This window comes from Lepisosteus oculatus, chromosome 22, assembly GCF_040954835.1.
Source record: "Lepisosteus oculatus isolate fLepOcu1 chromosome 22, fLepOcu1.hap2, whole genome shotgun sequence".
In the NCBI taxonomy this organism is placed as follows: Eukaryota; Metazoa; Chordata; class Actinopteri; order Semionotiformes; family Lepisosteidae; genus Lepisosteus; species Lepisosteus oculatus.
Window position 1 is genome coordinate 7,521,446 of NC_090717.1, and position 20,731 is coordinate 7,542,176.

Here is a 20,731-nt window from a genome sequence, read left to right on the forward strand (position 1 = left end):
ATACGCTTATTATTCTGGTGAAACTCTTTGAGACACACAATTACTGGCAGTGAGACTCAGAGCTAAATTAACAACGGGAAGCTTTATACAGACCTCTTCTCCAGGTCTCACAAAATGAAGCTTGATATTTACAAGAAACATATTGCTTTCTTGATGAAATGCCAGACGCCAATGGGCTAATTCTGGGAACTGTGTGCAGAGCGGTAAACTGGAAAATGAAAATCTTACACACAAGGGGAAGCTGACTCTCCTCTCCAAACCTGACCTCGAAGAGCTAGAGAGATTTTTCTTTTTCCATCTGGAATTAACAAGGCTGCTGACTGTACTGGTGAAACAAAGAATAATAACTGGACTGTGTAGCCTACGAAAGCCAAAGTCTGCAATAAAACTGAACGACATCATGCGGCATTCATCTCATGGTTTACACATACGAACGACACTCCCCAGAGTACAGCTTTTCCCGTTTTTACATTTTTTGTACTCAGGATAAAAGACCGTTAATGCACCGTTCACGAAGAATGATCATGACTGGGGCTCTTATTTCTGTGCCTCCGTCATGGCTTATGTGCAGACTGGGCCCGGCTCTTCTGCTCCGGAATTTCAAAAGAAGCTAGCAGGCGTCTCTTTCTGCCGCTGTCCTGTCAGCGTGCATCAGTCTCACGGGCCCTGTGAGAGGGTGCCCGCGGCCCTTCACTCCTCTGGAAGAAAAGCCCCAGCTCGCTGTGGATCCCTTCACAACCCCTGCCAGCTCTGCAGCAGGCTCTGCAGCTGTCTGGGCCCAGGGGCTACCTCCCCTCCCCTCGCAGGCTGTCGGAGCCGGATCCCCTTACAGTAACTAAAGCAAAGATCGCACTCATGGGAAAATGACAGATGAAAAAGACCTCTGACCTCTAACAAAGGAAAATAAAAGATGTTTTTAGGAATTATCAGTGTCAAAAACATCTGCAGGGGTATTGCTGTGGCATCTGATACCTCCGAAGTTCTCACACTCCTTCCTCAAATACATGAATGCTTTCATAAAGGAGTCTGGAATATCCTGACACATTGCACATACCTGATCCTAACCCTTCCCCTATGACAATTCCATGACAGGACCTGTCTGACACAAGTAAGAGGTTCTGCACAGTTTATCTAGTGTCACAAGCTTGTTGAATCACCTCCCAGAACAAAATGGGAATTTCAACGAAACAGCTCCAGCCTTCCTCAATGCAAGGTTTATACACAGGTATGTTCACCGCAACACTACACTGGCCTCAGAGCGTCTTGCTCAATAATCCGATTTCTCTCCTCCCGAGGGCTCGTTATTGACCTGGAGCACATGAAAACCACCTGATTTCCCTCCCTGCCTGTGAAGGTGCACTGAGGAGGCCAGTACAGACTGGATCTCCAGTCAGTCTAACTGGTTTAATCAGAGCACCAGGAGACACAACTGAGCCACAATAGCATCAGCTCTAAATAAAAGATAAAACATACAGATTACAGAGAAGTCTCATCATCTTTCAAACTGTTAACAGTAACATCCCTCTCCTCTGCGTAGTGTTAATTTTAAATATAAGAAAAGTGTCCACAAAACGTCCAGGATTAGGCTTAGAGACATCCCATAGCCTGATTAGGGCAAAAGTAAAACAATAAAAAAGCAACAAAATAAAAGCGTCACTATCAGCTAGACTCAGACCCTAGGATGGCAAAGTTTCCCTAATGCCCAACCTTCAAAAGGCGTCTTTAACAATGTCCTTTCAGCAAATAAATGCAATTCTTCCACAAACACTTCATGCAAACAAGAAATGAGTGAAAGTAAAAAAGCGCTGTCAAAATCAGTTTCAGAAATAATTAGTTAATAAATATAATCTGCTGGCTGAAAAAGTGTCTGAAAACCTTTGCTCCCTGATGACTGTTTGTTAGGTCCCAACATCCAGAGACACTGTAATTTACCTGCCAGGCACAGGACATAGTAATAACTGCTAAAACATTCAAAACCAACATAGGCAGTGGAAGACCTCAGTGAGATTTTCTGATTCTTTGTCTTGTTGTGAACAATACACTACGGAATAAAAAATCAGATATAAACCACAGGCGTTTTCAGCACGATAGGCATTAATTTATCCTGCAGAAATACCAGGTAAAGCTCTGACCTCTCTCTCGCATTATAACTGACCCTATAATCTTGATTTCTCAAACTCACTCTGTTAACTTGTCAAAGGACAATAATGCCACACATTCAGTTGCAAATGCATCCAGGAGAGCAATGACTTAATTCAGTCCAGAGACAAGGACAGTCAGAAAATCCACAAACCCAACTGGGGTTAATGAAAGGTTAGGGATTTCTTTGGCTTGGTGAGATATAACCTCCTGTACGGACTGGCCATTGCACACTGAACACCAGGTGATGAAAAAAGAGGCTTCATTACAATCAGGAAAAGAGAAAAACAACCCAGATAAAGTGACTTCGCCAGAACAACCCTACCAACATAACAGTTAAATAGAAAATGCAGCCTTTTTGGTGCAGGGACTCAAAAATGCTTTATCCATTTCAAAGTTCACCTACAGAAAGTAAATTCAGATACAATTCTGATATTCACACACATTCATCATTTATGATATTTAAGATCAGAAAGCTGGAATATTTGCTTCATGCATTTCTCTCCTGATAAAGGACAGAATGTAATGTTGTGTGGGAGGTAGTTTCTTGCCTTGTGTTCGGTGGAAACCAATGCAAAATCTTAAGCAAATGTTAGGATGAGTAAAAAATCTCATTTCTCACCACGCTTCGATTACCCAGGTAAACCCTGAAAAGAAATCGGCAAGTTTTATTTCGGGACTCACATCTCAACATTTTGCTTGAAATTCGCGAGGTCTCCTGGCTACGCTACAGAGCGACAGCCTCAGCAGGGACCTGTGCACTCATGGTGAGTTAGCATATCTACAGAACAGTTCACTGGGATTCTCTTGGGCTAAAAACAGTGCCCATCACAGCCTACCATAAAAGGGCATTTTCTTCTCATAACGCCACTCTGCTCAACCGTGTGGGTTTTTTTTTTGTTTCCTGCAGCCAGCTGAAGAAAGCAGCAACCATTCTAGCTGTTACAGAGAGAGTACAGCTTGAACAGCAGATTTACCTTCCACTGGAAAGATTGGCACAACGGTTTTCTCTTTCCAAGGCAGCAGATTTCTTGATGTTTCTCAGTAAGGGGTAAATGAAGGCAGACGTTCCGTCACATCGCAGCCCTCTGTGTGGTCTACTTCTTTCCCCTTTTAGGGACACAGATGCAGCTTCAGCCACACTTGGAAATCCCTTGCACCCCACAAGCGAATGCGTTTTTCTGAGTCGTGTGTTGATCAGCATGTAGTGTGGCAGGGGGCACTGCCGCGTGCAAGCACCTGCAGGTCTGTGTGCTCTTGGTTCATTCGCTTACGGCCCCCTTCCAGGGCATCATGGTGGGTAAGTCTCTGAACCCATGACTGGTGGGCTGCAGGTGCAAGTCTATGCTGCTGACCCTGAGCTCCAGTTTTTGCTGGTGGCAGTCGGGTGTCATGGGTCTTTGTTCATTTCAACCCATCAAAACGAGGATAAGCTCTGGACTGATGGGCTGTTGTGGTTCAAACATGGAACTACCTTCCTATAGGTCCTTTCTAATTCTTCTTTCAAGCACTGTTTCATTCACATATTGTGGAATCATGAATAGCAATTAGGCTCCAGATCCACCTGGGTGCACGACTCAGAATGCATTTATAACAAATCACGACATGTGCTTGGTTTACAAAGAGCCATTAAGAACTAGAACGCAGCAGCAATGCTGCAAGCTGAAATGGTAATCCAGTTGCTTTACTCAAGGACAAGTTTCCAATGATCTGCTAATTCGCAGTGAGAGAGGGGACAGAGGCAGCATGGGTGTAGCCTTGGAGATCAAAGTGCTGTCCCCCTTTTTGGAGGTCAAAGATAAGAGCTGTAATTATATGGTACTAAATCCGGTTCAGTAAGGATATGCACACTGTGAGCTCTCGAAAGGAGCAAGGCAAAATGACAACTTCAATCAGTGATCAGACAGACACGTTGGCTTACAGTGAACAGTTCCCTTAAACCAGTTCATACCAGGCTTAGTAAGCTCCCTCTTTGAAAATACAGCCACCACAATTCTCCACACTTTTGTCAACCTAGCATCTAGCATAGCACGATATGGTATTATTAGCTGATGTTAAATCAGTAAGAAATAATATTTACAAAATAATATACTTAATAATAAGAACTAATCTATTTTTTACTTAACAATAATAAGTAAATGACACTCATATCTTTAATTACCACAGCTTAGAGAGCTGACTTTGCTTGTACTTTAATTGTTGAATTGACCCTGGTGCTGAAAATCACTTTAATAGTAAAGGTGAATCTGTGAGATCTAATTAAAATAGGTTGCCAATTAACAGGGACACCTAGGGTACCATCCACCTGGTTAGGGAGGGAATGTAGGACAGGGTGTAGGACAAAGCACCTGCTTCCAAAAATATTTTCTCACTTCTCTCTTCCATTTCCTGCTATTGTTTGGACACAGTGCTGGGCCCTGTGACCAGACTCCCATTATGAAGAAGACCAGTGCTCTGCAAATATACACCACTGACATCTCTCTGCACTATATGTGCAGTTACCTAGTAGTTTAGGCAATGTTCCACGGTGTACATTGAGCCTGTAACCAGAGAGTGACACAGTTACTGGAGTTCAAGCAGAGTGCTTTGTTTATCGAGGGAGTTTTGTTCCCTTCACTGTATTGGGCTTATTTAGTTAAGTAAAACACTGACACTATAGAAACACTGTTTGCTTTGTGTCTGGAGCACATTTTACCTTTGCCACTTACGGAACATTCACAGTTGTGTGTCTGCCTTTGATTGGACTACCATGTTTTTAATAAACTGCCTAATAAGCAGAAGTCGAAAAGACAGCCACAGAAACCCCACCAAGACAGAGTCTAATGGGGCAGACAGAGACAGTGAAGGGAAACATACAGAGACTGCCCCTTGACATGAAAGAACACAAGGCAGCCATAAGCACTCCACACAGGTGGAAAAGGAGAGATTTGCAAATTAAATTCTGCACGCACAGTATACAAATGGCAATCTGTTCAGTCCCCTGGTCAGAAACACTGCAGATACGTGTAATGCAAATCAACTGTAAAAAAAATAATCCCAACAGAGCATTTTCTTCTACTGTGCTTTTCAGTGTATTGTAGACCTCCTGAGAATCTATTAAGTGCTAAGAGAAGCTGAACACACACGGTACCAGTAGCTGAATCACTGGGCTTGGGTTTTCGGCGTAGCTCATTGTCACAAGTAAGATGCCCATTTCAGCTAAAAGACTTTCACACCAGTTCAGTTCCAGAAAGCGACATACTGTACATTTTAATTTTGGGATTCTGTTCAGTTCTCTCCAAAGATAGATGAGAAAACAATACTTTGGGGATTTCAATCTCGTGATCCTGTCTTTTCTAAAAAGATTCCTATTTATTTTTCATTTAATCGCAATTGCTTTTCCATTTGCAGCCCTGTAAAATGCATCTAAACAATGCCTGTAGCAAAGATATAGTCTTGATGCACTGTTTGCACTTTGTTTTGTTTTTTACACTTGTTTTACAATGGAGAGACTTTCTGTAAGTAAGAATTCCATTGTACCAGTACCGGTTACATATGGCAATAAAGTTCAAGTTCAAGTTCCAATCGAGACAGCTTCTCCCATTGTTCATACTGGAATCACATTGCCCATAACTGGAATTGACTGGAAACCCTGCCATTCTGCCCTGTGTGAGTTGGCAGGCTCACCCTGGACTCCAGCCAGTCCTTGGCCACAGGGATGTAAGATAATCCCAATGTGGGGCAGACCGATCTTCACCATGTTCCACGAGCTGCAGGCTCCAGGCAGATGGACAACCGAAGAGCAGCCCCCAACAGCAAGACCTGACTGAAGGAAAATGAGCTGCACTCATGCTCTTGAGCTGAATGATTTTCTCAGTGCTGTCTTTCAGAACCAGAACGATCCCCCCCATAAATAAGACATGATATTCTACCCAGCCAGGGCTGAAGGCTATGTGACCAAGGTTTGTTTTTTTATAGGCAGACTGGTTTGTTTCCCCTTAAGCCAGAGGAGGGCAAAATTGCAAAGCCTGGACGTGACTGTGTTTCGGGGGCCGACAGGACAGGAAGACTGCACACGTGCAGAAACGGAGGCGTGTGGCTGCCCGGCTTCTCCTCCCTTCCCAGCAGGTCGGCCGAGGGTGTGTTCCCCACGCCGCAGCTGCTGGCAGGCTGCCTGGAGAAACACGCCCCACAGGCTCCGGCACGAGCGCAAGGAAGGCGACGGCGAAAACAAACATGTGCACAGTACGTTGCAACAGAAATGATTCAGAGCGGGCTGCATGTTTGTTTTTTTCCACGGGATAACCAAATGATCTATTCCTTTGTCAGGAATAACCGTTTCTCTATTCTTCTTCTATTCTCCTGTATTAAGTACATTATTGCTTAGCATCTCACCCACTGCGTTATTCAATACTAAGTGACTGTAACTGTAACGCCTGCTGATGAAGAACCTTATTTTGCCATTTTGTTTCAGTAATTGCTTCATTTTTGCCATTCTGTCTTAGAGGTTGTTTATCTTCCCCTTTTTAAACAACCAGAATAGAATTAAGATGTGATAGAACCGCAAGTCAGTATCAAGGATCAGCAACCCATAGACTTGCAGCTGCTGCCTCAGAGCCTTTGATAAAGTAACCTGTAGAAGCAACTAGCAGTACTCGGCCACAATATCCTCCTTTTGTTCCTTAAAAAAAAAGTCTCGGCTGCTCAAATCGATCCATGGAGCTGTCAGAGCAGGGCTCTTGGGAGTCCAGAATCCGTAAGTTTCTCCAATAAAGTAATTCCTTGTCACAGACATCAGGGCAAACACAGCTAAGGCAAGAGACGCTTCGCTTCCAAATACCATTAGTGTCTGGATCTCCTCCAGCCTGTAATACTTCAAATATATGGCACCTTTGATGGCATCTGTGACAGGAGGTCTTCTGCACAGTGTGATGCAAGGCTTCGTCTCTTTCCTAGACTGTTTGTAATAAAGATGAAGCATCCATTATGAACAGCTGCCTGTGTTGATTAGATTAATTAATAAATGCCTATCCAGTGCAGTGCAGGTACAGTACATCTGCAGACTGCAAACTGACAAAGCTGTAAAAAGCTTCCAAGTGGTCACAAGGAACAGTACAAGACCCGCCCAAAGAGAAATTCTCTCACACTCTTTCCTGCACAGGCAACCATCAAAGGGCTAGGTTGTTCACGTTGTGTTGTTATTCATAACTATACCTTAGGACGTGTTTGTGAGTCATTTACATAGTTTCATCTTCTCAAATAGGTAGCTAAAAAATAACTTTTGTGGGACATCTTTATGTTTATTTTTAAAAGGTTTTCATTTCTAAACTCCTTTATGATTTAATCTTCTTTATGTTTTGATTTGTATTCCACTGTGAGAATTCTGGTTCTAAACTGCTGAGAATTTTCTCCCAGAGGCAGGAAGATTCAGCAGAGAACATCTTATCTGGGAGAAACAAAAAGCAAAAGATAACTAGATATTTTCAGCAAACGGGGGATAAAGAGGTTGCATCCTTTGTGTTACAAATGTCAAAAGGGCAGTAAACGATTTAGCTGTTATCTGCAAAAAGTCAGGCAGTTCAAGCCCTCATGACAAATTATGATGGTGTTGTTGACAGATCATGTGAGGACCATGAAGTCCAGTGAAAATCTACCTTTAACCATACAGGCGCAGGGAGGAAATGATCATCCTTAATGCACTAACAAAACTAGAAAACTCTCAGTTTTATTGGAAATTAGGATACCCCAGATACGGACTGAGAGAATACCGACATGTGCAGAACAAGGTAGACAAAGGGAGATATCTGAAACCAGAGAGTGGCTTAAATGCCTACAGGCAGAGTGAACAAATTCCAAAACTAAGTTCAGTAGGGCTCATCTAGAGCTCCATTTAATTTCTGTCAGAGCTGGCTGTGAGGAGAAGGTCCAACAGGAGAGACTAATGATCAAACCAATTAAACTGAGCTTTTTCAGAGATGTTCTGAATTGTCTTTCAGAGCTGACAAACATTAGAGAGTAAGTGACAGCATCCAATCCCATGGTCTGAATGTCATTTTGTTTTGTAAGTCTTCTCAGAAAGCTTCAATGTCCTGGTAACCCTGATATCAGTGACTAATAAGTGCCAATACTGTACTGAATGGACATAAAACACTTCTAGGGGAGATTTGTCTTCTTCCTACTCCTTTCAATTAGACTCCAAGTGAGTTTCCTGTGAGAGGCAGAGTCCCTTAGGGTCTGACCTCTTCTTCAGTTCAGCACCTCTCTCTGGCCAAAATTAATGACACAAAGACACACAGGACGTTCACATGTAAACAAATCTGCTGGATGCAACATCCACACCCTGTGCCGGAAAATGACAGCATCTGATTTAAATGATGCTCACAGGTTTCAGAAAAAAGCACATCAGGCTGATCAGCGTCACTGTTGCTCAGGCACATGTGTTGTTGACAATCTGAGTGGTGTTACTTAGGCAGCTGAAAGAATGCAGAGGCTTTCTCTAGCTGGAAAATAATCCTGTACTAAAGGTGCTTGTTTTCCTTTTGGAAACAAAATGGTACAAAACACCCAGCCATACACATACACAGATCAATGCAATCTGATGTGGAGACAAACATTAAGGCAAATTATAATAACAACCTCAGCAAATAGCATTTCCCAACATTACATTGGGAGGTATTGTTCCATTTGCTTTCCGAGGATATGCACATGACCAGGATTCCTTTTAACTTAAATTTCCGTGGCCTAATATTCCAGTGAAATTGCACCCAGACATACATGCACACATGGAAGAATGCATACAAACATGTGCACACACACTGTGCTGTACGTACAAACACACACTTGCACACACAAGCTCACACACACATCTACGCACAAACTCAGGGGAAATAATACGTGACAAAAAGCTTCTATTTTTAGCTTTCGGGAAACAAAGCATCTTCAGCCAGTGGAATAACAAGGAGCACAGTAAAGGTGACAAGAAGCACTGCTGTCATTTTTATTTTACATTATCCCTGTGACTCATAGCCAGAGGAAGAGTCTCCGAGAGAGGATAGCCAGGCAGCCGAAGCAATTAGGAGACGACAGCATTTATAAACACATTCAGCTCAACATTTTACCAACCAAATGAGCCTAGAAGACCATTGTAACTTTGATACAGAGCATAGCGTTACGTGACTGGATTTCTGAATGTTTTAATGCTTATTTAATGATATTCCTGAGATTTCAAAAGCACACTGGTTTTCATGAACATACAGATTTAATTTCCACATTTGCTATCTATTTTGGAAGTTTTGTTCGATTGTCTTTTATATTCTATAATTTAATTTAATGAATTATTGGCCTGAACTGACCCATACATGGCTTCTCAGACAACACCGCTTACAGTGTTGTTTGATGTCTCGGATATCTGTTTGGGACAACAAATAAATAACACGACCAGGGATGGAGAAGTTAACTACAGTAGCACTTTGTGCTCACAGCTGCTACTGTCTTTTTAGTTTTTATCATGCTAAAATAACGCCAAAATCAAAGAGATCACTGCGTTTATCACCTTGTGTTTACACATTTACTGGTCTGCTCACTCAGCCTGTTTAAGGTTATAAAATTTACTGCTGACTTTACATGTTTCCTGAGAAACATGTGACATGAGACCAACAAACAACACAAAAACTGAGATTCCCAACAAAGGGATTAATACAATGTCATAAATGCCATGTTAAAATTGTATATTTTTCCTTTCTTGGGGGGACAAATCTAATAAGGAGATTGTAATGAGCAGCAATGTGTCTACTGAAATCACATACGCATCACAGGTTCTCAAACATATACAGTATAGGAAGTGCATTTTAGTATCACAGTTCCATTCTACATGACCTGCAGACATGAACTGAAATAATCTTTTGCAAAAAAGATAATAGTGTAGCAAAGCAGATGAGGAATAAGGAAGTGAAAACTAGTACTGCTCTTGAGTCTGTGGTCTGGATAAAATTACAAAGTAAGCACACAGGTGGCAGATAGAGTTTTATGAGTGTTCAGATTTCACAGACGTCTTGGGATGATTTCTGACATTGCCGTAATAATAAAGAGAAGCAACCCCAGAGACACCACAATTATCATAAAATTATTGCTGCCAAGGGTCAAAGGTGAGGGGCTATCTCATTTTTTTACTGGTTGCTATTTCCCTTGTGACTTCATGAGATGTAAAATAAAACAACAGTGAAACATGAACCCCCTCGCATGATTCGCAAGAATCTCTTCCACACCCTCACGTGCAGAACACATGGAGCTCATAATGTCATTGCTGAAACCAGCTGACTCAAGACTCCATAACCGAACAGCATTAGCTGAAACCTAACAATAGACTCGGCAAGTTTAGCACAGACAGGCTGTACTCTGACCAAACGGAAAAAAGAATAAACCTTCTAACCCATTCTAACACGCATCTATAGTCCCATAATCATATGACTGAATTCATTACGTTTCTCCTTTAAGAGGGTTAGCAGTAAGGTAAATAAGATATAATTTCAACTTGTGGAGAGAGAAGAGGCATGTTGCGCTAAGAACCAGCTTTCAGTTTTCACAGATTATGTCAGTGCAGGTGTGACGTACAACACTTATGCAACAAATGTCTTAATATAAACAGAAGCCCGAGACGTTTTAAAATGGGACTGGAAAATTTCAGAGAAAAAGAACAACAGCTTTGCTTCTCAGCTTCTTACCATTTACGGGAGTTTCTCTCAGACAGACAAAAAATGTAGTTTAAGTTTTATAAGGGTGCATCTGGGAAGTGACATTTTCAAATGTCAAGGCACAGAACTAAAAATACAAGATTCTCTGACCATTTCCTGTGCCTGCGCATCAACATCTTTTTTCTGAACTACATTCAACTGCCTTTTTCTGCTTCCTGCTTTCGAAGGTGTTTTATCTATGTTATCTATGTAATCATGTTAAAAATTAATTAATAAAGGCATTAAAATTACAATGAGCTGTATCTTACACATTGCATTATATAGAAAAAATGACAAAAAATTAGGCAACTGTGCAAAATGAAAAGCTAACAGTATGCATATTATTATCAGGGCAGCTTCTTTAAACACAATATGTCTGGCAATTTTACCCTGCTTCTAAATTATTATTCTAAAGCAATTTGCAAACCTATTAAATTTTAGGTTGGATTCTTATTAAGAAAAAATACTGCCCTTTGGGGCATTTGTTGATATCTGGCAGAAAAGAAAGGCTTGACAATGCATGTTAAAACAGAAGTATGAATAAGAATTCGATCCTTAGCAATTTGAACTTTCTATGCAACTCGCATCTAAAACAAGAATGAAACTAACATCCGAAGCAAAATACAGAAGTGTCTTTTTATGCACTAAACACTACAGTTTCAACACCTCATTTAGTGCATTTCAGGCTATTTGACTAAATAAAACCTTTTCTTTTTCAAAACAAATACAAATAAAACAGGATGACGACAGACTAAACGCTTGAAGGAACTACAAGATACTGTACATTGGTATTGGATACTTGCAGAAGCTTCTCCTCCAGGCTTTCTCTGAGCTGCACACTGTGAATTCTTACACATGATGTAATTATACTCACTTTTCCCTAAAACACTCTCTACCAAGGAAGTCACCGCAACTTCAGCAGTAGGGACCCCAACCTGTGACCCCACCTTGGACTGGGGGACTCCTGTGTCTTCTGGTTTTTGTCCTGGTCAAGTTCTTTGACACAGGCTCGTTGGGCTTTAAATTTTCTACTGGAGGCACATTTGCATTCAGCTTCCAAAAAGCTGAATTGAACTTTTAACTGGGGTTTGTAATCCGAAGCGACCCCCCACCCCATTCAGGTGTGAGAACTGAAATGTAACTGACCGGACCCGTGCAGATGGAAAGAAGCAATCACTGTGGGAGTCTTTCACTCTGTGGGAGTATCCACGCCCACTCTGTCCTCTCATCGTCAAACAATCACCTATTAAGAGTAGTTGAGAGGGAAAATGAGGGACCTTATACTTTACAAACGAGTCGAGGAGAATCCATGTCAAATATTTAGTGCAAAAAGAGTTAAACAGTTTAAACAAGCATGTTTATCAATTGAAGGCATCAATGAAACCAGAAGACTCATGGTTCACTCAAGGCCAGGGGTGGGAACTACTGTCCTAATGGTTTACTCACATACTGTACGCTTGAGGCAGAGACTTCAGAGGACAGGCCTGATAACCTCCCCACTGCCTTTAATTTATTGATGGGTGTTTGCTTGTAGGTTTAGGGTGGCCAGCAAAGACACAGGTCAGGTTACGCAGTCACACCACTTGAGCAGAGCCTGTAACCCAACACAATACTCTGCGCACGCAACCCTGTCTATTAATTAAACAGCAAGTCGTCAGTGTCATTACGAACGCATCCCCAGAGACAGGCTGGGGACTGCTGAGATTTCCTTGATAAAGGAATCAGCATTTCCTTTATGTATTTCCTCGCTCAGTGCATCTTAAGCACCATCATTCTATGGCCTCAGGGTGCGGAGAGTTTTTTTTAAACTATGGCAATTTTTGCATTCCCACCACCTGGGGGTCATATCCAACGTGAAGGACATATTATTAGAAAGCTTTAATGTGGTATTTTGTCAGTGGTGAACAAGTCAAATGGAATGGAAGTTTGCTCTCCTGTTGTTTTTTACATGCTGCAGTGCACCAGGGCAGTAACGGAAGGAAATATCCATCACTGAGCATCCCTCAGCTCACAACCCAAGAGGTACAGTGTTTGCATGCTGGCAAACTAGGAAGCTTTCCATATAATTTGTCACTGCTTGCGAGCACAGCATTTAAGCCAAAGACACCTGGCAACCGATTTGTAACATTGTTTTTGAACACGAGACATCGTTAGGCTCTTTGTTTGAATTTTCTGTCATAATAATTTGTTTCATTTCATTTAATACTGCTTATGGGTTTTGTATTCACTGCAGTCTGCATCCATAAACCATTAGTCAATGAGCAGGAGGGGGCAGATCAGCACACAAGAAAAAGAGAAGCACAGTCTGGCTACAGGGCCCTGAAAGTGCTTCCTCTGCAAACACGGGGTCCAACAGGCACCTCTACTGGCCATATTCAAGCTTGCACGCCATCACATAAAAAGGAGGTAGTTAGAAACACAAGCCTGGAGTTCTGCAAACAGGAGCTACCACCAGTATCTGCACTCTGCTCTGATAGGCGTGCATCTCTTCCCAAGTCCCAGTGAGCTCGACAGCTCAGTGAGAATAAAGAATAAAGCAAAATATGGGAAGACTGTGCCACTGGGAACAGATCTTTGGATCTTTAGCAAACAGGAGTGGTAGGAGATTTTATTATAGCAGCGTAGGGGTGATAAATTGGTGTTAGCACCCAATTTGGCACAGTATTAACACAAAAACCTTCTTGGTACGGGGAGATACAGGATATAGTTCTATACTGCATAAGATTTACTCAAAGTGTGACCCTTGTTCTTCACTATGACAAACTTCAAGACGAACTTTAAAATGTGCAGTAGGGCCACACATACGCCACTTTGAGTGTCAGTTCACTGATGGCAGAAGACTAAAGAAGCACAGTGGAACCTGCTGGTTGTTTTTATGGTGATGGTACCATCAAGACAAAATTAAATGCAGCCAGTTACGAGCGATATTCAATCCCGACTTGGAGATCTGCTACAGTAACAGATCTACGTAACATTTACAAAAGAGAAAGAGAAAAATACAAGAGACAGGTGCTGCAGTAGACAAGAGAACATACGTTGCTTTTATGATAAAAGGGAATCAAAGCCGTCAGGTGACCAACAAAAAAAAAACTCATACTCTAAAATTGGCATGACTAAATGTTACAATTCTGGTACACCTCCCAGCACGTAGAGTGTGAACAGAACCAGTTGAGTCTGTGAGGAGGAGGAAGGCTTTGCATTCCATTTCAGCTGAACTGTGTGACTTACTGTGGCTGCAAGCTCTCTAGCAGACAGCAAGTGAGAATCACATGGCAAGCCGATCTCGGTACTCCGAATGACAATCCGCCGCCTCCCGCCTGCACATTAATTCTGCACTCTTGAGGTCTGGGATCTGACTCACTGCACCTGCTGTACAGCCAACCGCCTACAGCAGCCTTGCCTTCCACCTTCTCCACCTGGGACGTATCACCGAGCTACGTTGGCCAAGCGTTGTTCTCTTCTTCCCCCCACCCCCCTCTCTCATTCCACGCGCCCGTCCACCTGCCTCACTCGCCAGACGAAGCTGCTTGGGGAGTTCTCTTGCAATGGCCTGTCGACTTCTGGAGCTAAAATCGGGGACAGATGTGGGTCCTTATGGGGGTGTTTGGGTGGAGAGAGGTCATAGAAGGGGAAAGGGGTAAGAAGGCTGATGCTGAGGTCTGAGGAAGGGCTCCCTACCTTCATCATCACATCACGGCCATAGCCAAGTGTAGTATTCCACCAGCACTTTCCCTGATGCATCCGAAACAAACATGCTTCATATTTCTACCGTTCCTGTCCAGGACCATTACCATGCTGATAAAAACTGGGATAAGCCAGTAGATGAGGGATATCTGCTAACCATGCCAGCATACAGTCACATCCAGAGGAAGGCTTGGGTGCTCAGTGTCCCCAACACTGGAGAAACCAGGATAAGCCCTGGAACTACATGAAACTTAGGTCTTGCAAAAAGCAAGAAACAATCATTAGGACTGTAGAGGTGTTGCATTTCATTGTTTATTGTTCTGTACTACCCATTGTGCTTTGTAGTACTGTCATTATTGATTATTTACTGTTTTTTTACTGTCAGTATTTAGTATTATTTACTGTGCATCTTGTGTTGTTTATTGTGCTGTGAACATCCTGAAAGAACAGCACAAATATGAATCCCAATGTACATGTACACATGGCAAAACAACTCCCCTCTCTCTCTTTAAAATAGCTGGAACGCTCAATGTTATTCTGTGGATTAAAGTTAATAAAACTCAAATCTCCCAGCTCTGACATGTTTGCATTTAATGAACTTATTAAAATGCCCCTTCGAAAGCTCTGCAGCACAGGGCCAGAGTGGGAGTAATGAGCCGCAGCATCTTATAAAAGTTAAACATAAGACACGCTGAGAAAGCTCTCTGTCATAAAATGAACGCGGCACGGTGAAGTTTCCTGCCAAAAAGTACTGAAATCCCAGAGACACACTTCTGCTCATATTTCCTCTGCCGTCTGCACAGGAATAAACAGCACCTTTTGCGAGGCCACAAATTAAGGAAGCAGGTTTCAATGGTGAGCCCCAGATGCCATTAGTCGAGCAGCAGGAACCCCTTGCGAGTTCTGCCCAGGTGCTTCGAACAGGATCATCCCGAATCACACCGATCAGAGCTTGGAAAAGAATCCGACACCCGTGGAACAGCTTTAATCCAAGCACCGTTCCCAAGTTTTGGTCATCTAAGAGGGTTTGATTAGGACATGAAAATCCTGGCATTAAAAAAAAAACACCCACTGTGAGATTAAGACAGCCGTCAGACTCTCTAGGTTCAGAATTCAACATGAAGCTCCCCTGCATGGTTTGACCCATGAAGCACAGGCAGAGCTCTACGATCATGGGTTCGAGTCTGGGTCATGCCACCTGCCGAATGAGACCGGGATTTCCCAAGTAGCGGCACGCATTTGGCGGAGCGCTGGTGAGGGGTGGGTGGGACGAGTCAGAAGGAGCTCTCTCGGATCCCAGCGCCACGGAGACCCCTCTCCGCCAATCAGCGCCAAACCCCCAGGCTGCGCTGCCAGTTACAACGCACGTAACCCCAAGAGGGGCGGGTTGGGAGAATTTAAATTGCAGATTACAATCCAACTCTTGTTAAACAGATTACTGTCATTGATAGAATAACTTTAGAAATATCAATATTACTTCATGTGAAGCTAATGCATGAAAAAGTACGGCACCAGCCTGTCTGAAGATTGAATAGCCAATGAATAGCCTAGTAACAGAGCTCCCTACACTTTCTATGAACACGTATGGTAAAGGGAAGAAGTCGCTTTCATTTCCTAATTCAGTTAAGGTACCATATTCATATCTGAAATTACAGAAATGATTAACTTTTTCAAGGAATTCGCTTTAAATCCAAGATGTCAGTAATGCTTGCAAATAATAAAACAGAAGTACAGCATAATCTGAAAGGCAACTTGAAAGAGTGACAGTAACAGGAAATTTAAGACAGTTGATGCTGTGATAAGATCATGTTAACTGTTTCCTGACTGTGAGGGGTGATCCAGACTGCAGGAAGAAAGTCTTTCTGATTTTTGTGTTGCTGACAACACGATAATTGGGAAGCATTTTTTCCAATTAACCAATAGGAAGAAAGAAAAAGGGAAAAAGGGGAAACCCAAGATTAAAAAAAACAACATAAAGAACACGCGTAACGGCAGAAATAGTCAGAGCGGAGGTGACATCTGAAATCAAGATTAAGTCAAGTCTGATAAACCTGTTAGCCCTAGAGAGTGATGCATCTCAAAGTTCAGCAGACAGTCAGGTCAGAGAGGACAGAGGCCCACTTAAACCGCGCAGCGTTCATCTGAGAGCTGACCTGCCCCTTTCCGTAGGTTTAGTCCTAGCAGGACTCACGACTCCCTTTTAAAGTCACAGTCTTTGCCCGAGAGGAAGAGTTCATGGAAAATGTGCGCCTGGTCCTCTGTAGGAAGAGCAACTCCAGGTTTCGGCGCTACCAGTTCAATCACTAGATATGAGGTCATATCTAGTGGCCACTGCATGGGTGTCTGTGTTTTAGGGCTAAAGAATGATGAGAAAGCCTGTTTCGAGTTACCTACCAGGCTGAACTCCAGGGTAGAGGCTGCACTCTTGGGTCGTGATGCTCTGTGTGTGAACAGCACTAGCCTCATAAGTACAGAGGGGAACTGCGGGGAAAGTCAGGCGGCTCCGTTACCCTCTCTCCAGGAAAGCCCGTGACGCCTCAGTCTGCGCTCTGCTGTTGAGTGTCGAAACAAAAGACTCAGCTTGAGCAGCACACTTGTTTTCAGCAGGGTTAAATGCGAATGATAAAGTGGTTGGACTTTGACTAAAAGCAATAAAAACTTTCTGGTGCACAAGATCACTCAGGTACAACTGCTTTTACAGTGCTTAAACACTTAAACTCTTTTCCTGGAAAGAAAATGGCTGCACGTTCTAGAAGAACAGTAGGACACATTTGCTAGTGTAAAGAAGATTCTTTCTGCAGTCCTTCTGCATGAACAAAGCTTGCCCGCAAAAGTCTCCACCAGTTCTGAGGAGAAGCTTTTTGGAGACAGTAGTACCCACCTCTGTACACTTAACAGCTCTTTGCAAGAAAAAAAAAATATAAATACGAGCTTATAAGATCTAAACAGGATTTCTGTGGTAAAGACAGATGTGTTAGACAATTAAGAACTTCCTGATAACACTGTGTCACCACGTGCTCAGGAAACAAGTCAGAAAAAACACGTCAGTGCAAAACAGGAAATTTACCTTAGAGTGCAAATAGTCAAACATGTAGAGCAAGAGTGTCCAGTCCTCTTTCTGGAAGGCTTGTCTATTTTCATTCCAACTCGGCACTTAACAAGCTACATCATCTGGTTTATAGTTCAACTTGACCAGTTTAACAGCTTCTCCCAGCTCTTCAGGTGCTGCTGCTTTAAAGAGACCTAGAAAGCCCGCAGACACTCCAGCACCAGGACCTGGATAACTGGCTTGATTAGGCAATTGATCAAGTCAGGACACTCTGAGCTCCTTACAGCCTGACCTTTGGTTTCTAAATGATGACCCCAGAGGGTTGAAAAGAAGCGCCTGAAATCTTTTTCAGTTTAATTTTTGCACGTTTCATTTCCATTAATCATTAATTTTATCATGCATTTTGCATTGGCTCTTATGAGACAAAGTGATTCTACAATATGATGAGGCCACGCACCCGATGTTTATTTGCAAAATTATTTGAACTGTAAAGTTTTTTACGTCTTCTGTTTGTTACCAGTTGATCAACTGGTAGTAGAGAAATTCTTCTTTAAACACCCTTGCTGTCCATTGGTGAAAGGCATTTTAACAAAGAGATTCTGAGTTCAGCCCTAGGCCACTGATGCTGACTGTGCGATTTTCATGAACTGCTTTTTCTCCGTCTTTTGGTTTAGACTTCAGTCTGAGTTCCAGAGTTAGGGTCAATAACAATTGCAAATTCATCCGTGAACACTCAATTTTGATCTCAGAATTGACTTCCATTCTGCTTATGTCTTATTCAGGTATTGGTGGAAGATCCTATCCTGATTAAAAGGTTTGTTAAAATTCAGATTTGCTGTAACATACAGAAAGACATCTCACAGACGTAAGAAAATGTTGAATAAGGTTTTTGATTAATTTAAGTGATTTTTTTACAATAGTTTATAAAATGGTATGGATGGTGAATTTCACAGAATAAAATAAAGAATAGAGTAGGGCTATGTAAATAATGTTATGAATTAAATTTCCACAAATTTCCACATTTACATAGCTAATTTATTAAACAAATAGAAATGTTGACCCCTTAGGACTTCTATATGTTCGTGGAACTCTTATTAACTATAAAAATATGAAAATTCACTGAAATTTGAATTAATGTCTGAAACTCAAAACATTTAAGACTTTGGCCCCATATCTTTAAAACAGGACAAAAGCTGGTACACAAAACAATACAAATACATTTATCCAATCTAAATGCGTCAGATCTGAAACATAATCACAGGCAAATGAACTTCAGTATATTATCTTTAATATTGCATGAGTTCGAAACCCCAACACTAAGTTAACAGAGTGTTTAACACAGAACGTTTTAATACAGAATGATCATATCCATCTGTTCCAAGTAGTTTAAACAGCCACAGGAATCAGTATGTATTAAATTATCAAATAAAAACACTTAGAATCCTATACTACCCACCCATCCTGCTGTTTACTTCAGTTTTTGAAAACTAAAGCTAATCAAAAAAAGCAGTAGCATCAAAAAACAGAATTGTTCTTGCAAATTAAATTAGAATTTTACAAGCTAATTGTAAAGCTGATATAGTGTAAAGATGGAGTGTAATTCCATAAAAATAAAAATCCACTTTGGTGCTCACAATTATACATAAACTTAGTACAGAAAGCTCAAGCAAAAAGGAAAGAATATTAGAATAAAAAAAGCAAAACACTGCTTTCTAAACACTAATGTAAATTAAGCACCCTTGTGAGTTTTTCATCACAAGATTACTAAAGCCCTGCAAAGTCAGAAAAAAAGTCAGAAAAACAGATGATATCCCCAAAAGGACCTCACGACAACAAAAGTCAAATCTTTCATCCAGCCTTGCTCATATCGATGCTGAAGACATAGTACAGTAGGCTTTTCACAATTTGTTTTGGCAGCCAGGAAAACATATTACGAAAAAGCAATTTGTTGTGCAATTACCCTTCTGACCAGACAGAAAAAGCCATCTGGATCAGAGAGAGGCAAAAGGGGGCTGAAATAGACACATATTCAGGGAGGAAACACAGAATCCTTTTCAGGGTATGAAAGTTTCAGTACCAACTAATTACTGTGCTTTGTAATATATACACATGCAGATACATAAATCAACTACAAAACAGCAGTTTTACAAGTTTCCAAGCAAGCTCCAGTTTACCAAGTTCCACTCCAGCCTGGTGCAGGCAGTTAGGGCACCTACAACATGGGGGGCGTGAAAGTCTCGACAAAGTCAGCCCAGCGCAACCAAGGACAGAGGCCGTGTGAATTCACAGGGCACAATGGCAGCCGGGCAGCAGCTCCCATATTGCAATACTTCAGTTTAACCTTTCTAAAGATGATGTACCCCACAATTGGAGGAAAATCTGCAAGAAGGGCTGCATGTGAACAGGAGAACAACATAGTGGTCACACAACCTTTCTGGGTTATGAATGGCCCCTCTTTTGCTGTATGGCAACTGCAACGACAAACAAGGTTTAAGCTGGCCATTTAATGGGGTCACGTAAACCGTTCTGCTGCAAGCTACAAGGTGTAAGAGCAATGCAGGCTTCAGTGTGATGGAACACCTGATGTTGCAAGTCAACTGGTATAGTGCTTCCCAAAACAGAGGCAGTCTGAGTTGTGAGAACATAATACCAGGGATTACAGATTCCACTGTGGTTTATGTAGGATTGCTTATATCATATGTTAAGTTCACTATGCCAAAAATAATACCTACAGTACCATGTCTGGAGTTAACAGACTGAACAGTTGCCTAAAGAGGGAAATTGACATTAAAGGTTCCCTTCTGCTAAGTAGTTTGGGTTGATTTTTTCATTGCAGACATATTTTTCAATGTTGCAACTAGTCTCTAATAGCTACTGCTCCTGCCCTACACCTAAGTAAAAAATACCCAATTTCATTCGAATCGGCCGAGCTGTTTCAGAGAAGAAATCGATTGAAACTCTTGTGACAGACCCAATTTGGTGGGCAAACCATGTAACACACTTACCTGTCCTGAACATATCTAGAAACCTTGCCATGATTTAATCTTATGTGCCAAATTTCAGGTCTGTAAACTTCAAACATTTCTTCTTTTAATTGTTTTCAAAGAATAACATTTTGCCAACTTACCAGTGTTTGAAAACAGTTCACACT

At 41.9% G+C, this 20,731-nt stretch overlaps 1 protein-coding gene across 15 annotated transcripts in view; it reads right to left on the reverse strand.

The window, feature by feature from the left end:
• LOC102685831 (membrane-associated phosphatidylinositol transfer protein 2) overlaps positions 1 to 20,731 on the reverse strand; it is a 104,009-nt gene that overhangs the window by 74,773 nt on the left and 8,505 nt on the right. The window contains exon 2 of one of the 15 annotated variants that reach the window (XM_069181904.1): positions 16,926 to 17,083. The exons of the other annotated variants lie outside the window; for them this stretch is intronic. The gene's annotated coding sequence lies outside the window, so the exon portion shown is untranslated. The remainder of the gene's footprint in view (positions 1 to 16,925; positions 17,084 to 20,731) is intronic. 15 annotated transcript variants of the gene reach the window in all.